This window comes from Pelodiscus sinensis, chromosome 3 (genome assembly GCF_049634645.1).
Source record: "Pelodiscus sinensis isolate JC-2024 chromosome 3, ASM4963464v1, whole genome shotgun sequence".
NCBI lineage: Eukaryota > Metazoa > Chordata > Testudines > Trionychidae > Pelodiscus > Pelodiscus sinensis.
Genome location: NC_134713.1, coordinates 180,529,333 through 180,535,332, shown reverse-complemented (window position 1 = coordinate 180,535,332; position 6,000 = coordinate 180,529,333).

Genomic DNA, 6,000 nt, shown 5'->3' with positions numbered 1-6,000 from the left:
GGGCATCACTTGGGGAGGGAGCAGAGGTATCACTCGGGGGGCAGGGGTGAATAGTCATAGCGGGGGGGGGGCAAGAAGGTAGTATGCAGGAGCAGTGACAGCAGCCAGGCATTCTATTCTTTCCCGCATGATGGCACACGTTATCGCCCTGCAGCGCAAACTGGTCCGACATGCAGGTCCATCAGTCTGCATCCTCCCGGACCTTCTGCACCAGGGTCTGCTGCATATGTCACAGGCCACCCACATGCTGCCTTATAAGGTCTTCCTGGAGTCTGGAATGCTTTCAGGTTCCCCTGGGGTCGGGTGGCTGGCTCGGGTGTTGTGGCTTGCACCTCAGTCCAGGCCTGATTTTAATAAGGGACCTTTCGGAAAAGGCTTTATTTTCCGAAAGATCCCCGTCTAGACTGGCGCTTTTTTCCGGCAAAGCCCTGAGCCGGAAAAAAGCAGCAGCCATGTTTATACAAATGAAGCGGGGATATTTAAATCCCCCGCTTCATTCGCAAATTCTGACTTGTCTCATCTGCATCCCTTTTCTGGAAAAGGGGTGCAGTGTAGACACAGCCAAGGGGTAAAGAGAACACAGACTAATAAACCAACACTGCTCTAACCTGAAAAGTAAGACAAGGAGAATCATTAGTTTATATTTTTGTTTCCCTTCTGATGAATGAAAAAATACTTTACTTTAAATTTTAATGGGATTTTTTGTTTCTCTGTATGCCTGCTTGCTAGGGGGCCAGACTGAGAGTGCTCACCCAGGGCAAATTGCAAAGAGTGGCACAGAGAATCCACAAAACAGGTGGTCAACTCTACAATTAGATTTCACCAAGGCTGTAATGAAACAACTTCAGTAATACCTTCCTGGTCACTAAGAACCTAAATTACCTTCCTCTGACAAAGATTAAGCAGATTTGAGATAAAAATAATCAGTTCTTTCATGGTTCCCTAGCAGGCTATGATAGCCTCTTGACAGCCAACATCACAGCAGGAATGCCTTGGATGAAGAATAGGTAATATAAATTGTTGCTTTGAAGTAAATCTCTATTTCCTAAACACACCAGTAACTAGCTGCATTCATTAGGATAATTAGCCAGTCAAGCACTTCACAGATAGGTTACCTTGTCAAAGAGAAATATAGACAATGACATTTAATCTAAATGTTAATATTGTACCAAACGCTGTAGTCAAAAGCTTGTTTTTTTCACCAACATAGAGATCATTTTCAATCAGGGCTGCCTCACCACTCAACACATTGTGGTGTTAGACAGTGCGAGGGGTGACACTATAGCTAGCACTAAAGACCTAAGAAGGGAAGCATCCCTGAATTGAGAGAGAGTTTTCAAACAATGTCACTGTTACAGGACTCAGGTGCTGCATCTATTGGCCAAGCCACATAATCATACAACTCTGAAATACAGCTCCAAGTTGCAGCAAGAAAGAATGGGGTCTCAATTCATGGGACATATTCACAGTTTATATACTACTTCTCCCCTTCCCCGGACTCATGTGAAAACAACTATGAGACAGAGTCATGATGTTAGCTTTCAGGTCAGAACACTACCCAACCACTGTAAAAATCTCCTGGTAAACAGTTCTCAATCTATGCCAGTTTGTCATGAGTTGTTTAATAGTTTCAAATCACCCACCCATCCAGCTATGAGGAAAGGACCCTCTGGATCAGTTAATAAGCTACAGGACCATTTGTTGTTTTTTAAGTTTTAACTAGCAACAAGAAGGTTGATTGCATACAACCTCCATTGATTTCTGGGGTAGTAGCTGTAACGGAGAGTAGAATAGACCTATTTCTAACTGGAGTAATTTGACCCACCATTACAGGCAGTCCCTGGGTTACGTACAAGATAGGGACTGTAGGTTTGTTCTTAAGTTGAATTTGTATGTAAGTCGGAACTGGTACATATTGTAGGGGAAACTCTAGCCAAACATTTCTCCAGAGCTCAGTTTTATTCTCCCACACCTCACTTCCCTCAGTCCTTTATTCTCAAGCTGAGGTGTCTGCTGAGAAAAGCCACTCTGCGTCTCCCTGGTCTGCTCCGGGGGGGGGGGGGGGGGGGGCGCTAGCTTCGCATCTCCCTGGTCTGCTTGGGGGAAGCAGCTAGTGCGGGGTTGCCTCACCCCATTTGTAAGTAGGGATCCGATGTAAGTCGGATCCATGTAACCCGGGGACTGCCTGTATTTGAAAATGGCATTTGCTCTAATTGAATGTTCATTTTCTTGGCTTAATAAATTTAATATTTAAATTAAATAGGGAGCGGGAGGAGGAACGTACACCTTTACTCCTAGGCTGCGTCTAGACTGGCATGATTTTGCGGAAATACTTTTAACGGAAAAGTTTTTCCGTTAAAAGTAATTCTGCAAAAGAGCATCTAGATTGGCATGGATGCTTTGCGCAAAAAGTGCTTTTGCGCAAAAGCATCCGTGCCAATCTAGATTCGTTTTTGTGCAAGAAATCTCCGATGGCCATTTTAGCCATCGGGCTTTCTTGCGCAAAAAATTAAGGTGCCTGTCTACACTGGCCCTCTTGTGCAAGTATTCTTGTGCAAGAGGGTTTATCCCTGCGCGGGAGCGTGAAAGTATTTGAGCAAGAAGCACTGATTTTGTACATTACAAAGTTAGTGCTCTTGCGCAAATTCAAGCAGCCAGTGTAGACAGCTGGCAAGTTTTTGTGCAAAAGTAAGTGCTTTTGTGAAAAATCTTGGCAGTCTAGACGCACCCCTACTGTTTAGGTATTGACAAGATTTCTAAGGGTATGTCTACACTTGCACCCTCTCTCTCAAGAGGGATGCAAATGCAGCTGAGCGAAATTACAAATGAAGCACAGATTTGAATTTCCCGTGTTTCATTTGCATAATCATGGACCGGTGCTATTTTGAAATACCCTATTTCGAAATAACAAATGCCGTGTAGACATGGTTATTTTGAAAGAAACCCCTTCTTTCAAAATAACTGGTAAACCTAATTTTTTGAGGAATAAGGGTTATTTCGAAAGAAGGGGTGTCTTTCAAAATAACCGCGTCTACACAGCGTTTGGTATTTCAAAATAGGTTATTTCAAAATAGCGCTGGTCTGCGATTATGCAAATGAAGTATGGGAAATTCAAATCCGCGCTTTATTTGCAACCCTCTCTCGAAAGAGGGTACGGCTGTGTCTACACTGGGCCACTTATTCCGGAAAATCAGCCGCTTTTCCGGAATAAGCTGCGAGCTGTCTACATTGGCCCTTGAATTTCCGGAAAAGCAACAACGCTCTACTGTACAAAATCAGCCGCTATTCCGGAAAAGCTACGCTGCTCCCGCTCGGGCATAAGTCCTTATTCCGGAACACTGTTCCGGAAAAGGGCCAGTGTAGACAGCCCAGTAGTCTTTTCCGGAAAAAAGCCCCAATCGCGAAAATGACGATCGGGGCTCTTTTCCGGAAAAGCGCGTCTACATTGGCCACAGATGCTTTTCCGGAAAAAGGGCTTTTCCGGAAAAGCATCTGTGACCAATGTAGATGCTCTTTTCCGGAAATACTTATAACAAAAACTATTCTGTTTTAAGCATTTCCAGAAATTCATGCCAGTGTAGACGTAGCCTACAAGTGTAGACATATCCAAGTGACTAGTAATTCTGAACTTCAGGTATGTCTACATGGATGCAATGTGCAGTATAAAGGTATGAGTGCACTAACATGTTCCCTACTCATTGGTTTGTGTGTATTTTGCTAGTGCATACTTAAGTACCCTAGTATGCTTTAACATGGTACTCTTTCAAACTGTGTTAAAAACAGACTCTTTAAACTTCTCACCCTTTGAACAGTCAAGTCACTGAGGAAACCAAAATCACTATAGTTTTTAAAAAATCTTGGTCAAGTTCTTGTCTGTTAAAACAAAAATCTCAACTATTCTTAGTCACATGCTCTGTGACAGTGGTCACCAACCAGTAGACCAGGATCTACTAGTAGATCTTGGAGCCTCTGATAGCCTCTTGGTCAAATGTCAGGATCACCTATCAAGTGCCAGCACTTACTGCCCCTCCTCCCACTGTTGCTCATCTCTCCTGCTCTTTGCTTTGAAGCTGCCTGCATCCTGGGAGCCTTCTACTTAGGGTTACCTGATGATTTCAAAAAGATACTGGATATACTTGATCTCAGATGGGGGTGAGGACCGGCTGTGAGGGGAGCGGGGCTGGCCAGGAGGAGATTGGGGGGAGTGGGGCTAGCCAGGGGAGATCATGGGGGGTGGGAGGGAAGGGAAGGGAACAACCGGCGGGAAGCAGGGCTGGCCAGAAGAGGATTGGGGGGGAGCAGGGCTGGCCAGGGGGATCCAGCTGACGGGGGAGCGGGGCTGGTTGGGTGGGAGGGGGAACCGTCCAGTTGGGAATGCGGCTGGCCTGGGTGCATGCAGATCCTAGGGTGCTGCCCGTCCTGTGCATGGTCCCGGAGGGGTGCCTGGGTGAGTCTGGCCCCGGGGATTCCATCCCACCCCGGCCCCACTCAGCCCCCTCCTCTCTTCTGTGTAGTTGCGTACTGCCTGGCTGGTAGACATGCTCACGTACTGATACTCTTGATAATAAATAAAACTTACTTAATTAGAAAATACCGGACATTTTTATGTCCGGTATTTTCTCAATTTGTTTCCTGGACTGAAAGCTCAAATAATGGACTGTCCAGTTCAAAACTGGACATCTGGGAACCCTATTCCTCTGCTGTGCAGAGCAGGGAAGGGAGAGGAAGGGGCACAGATGTCAGGGTGCCCCCTCCCACCCTGTATTCTGTCCCCACAGAATGGATGGGGGGGGTACAGGGCTTGGGATGGAGGAAGGTTGCTGGCTGCTTTTGAGAGTGGTGCAGGGCCAGAGCAGGGGTGAACCTACCTTAGCCCCACTGCACCATCACCCAGGAGCCACCTCCTGCCCCCGTCATAAATCCCCTCTTATGCCCCAAGCTGCTGTCCTAGCCCTGAACCCTTTAGACCCAAACTCTCTTACAGACTCTGTAGGCTGAACCTCCTTCTGCACCCAACTCCCTATCCCAGGCTTAGCTCAGAGCCCCTCTCACACTCCAAATCCCTTAGCCCACGACCAGAGTCAAGGTCCCAACCCTTTGCCCTGCCTGGTGAAAGAGAGGGAGGAAGGGGGAGGACAGAGTGAGCAGGGGTAGGGCCTCAAAGGGGCACAAAGGAGGCAGGGCAAGGGTATTTGTGTTTGAGGTAGATCCTAGATTGCCCCTAAATTCAAAAAGTGATCTTGTGCTTACAAAGGTTGGAGACCCCTGCTCTGTGACAATCAGTTATGTAAAACTAAGTAGAACAATACACTACTTCACCACGGGGTGGTACAACAGGAATGAAAAAGCAATTTTAAAAAGATTCTAGAAAACAGTAGGTTTGGGGAAAGAACAGGCACAGCAGACCATGTGAAATCGTATGCTGCAACAATACGTGCCTTTACCAAAATGTACATTCCGGCTAAAGGTGACCTCTTCAGATGCGGAAAACTGCAAGCCGTATCTGACAGCACCTTGTAAATGAATGAACCCCAGTCATCCGAAGACGTGGCTTTTGCCCATGAAAGCTCACGAAACCATCTTTCTACGTGTTTTGTTAGTCTTTAAGGTGCTACTAGACTATTTGGTGTTTTTCAAAGTTTCTTCTGGGTAGGTGATTATGGCAAGTGAGTTCACTTAGGTGGGTGCCAGGGCAAGATCTGTCAGTGCAAGACCCCAGTGCAAACTTTTGCATTTCTTACGAAAAACACATGAAGCGGGAAAGAAATAAAACATTTCTCCCCTCCCCCCAAATTGGCAATTTGCCTAGGCCTGTGCCCTACACTAGCACTAGAAGGGCGTTATAGGGGGACCCCCCCTTCATTTCTCGGTAGGGGGAGCCCCGGGGCCAGGGGAGGCGCGACGAGATTCCCCGCTACGCCCTGACAGACAGAAGCGGGAGGGGCCCTGAGCGAGGAGCAGCTGACGCCATTTTACGCTTCCGGATACAGCCCCTGACTT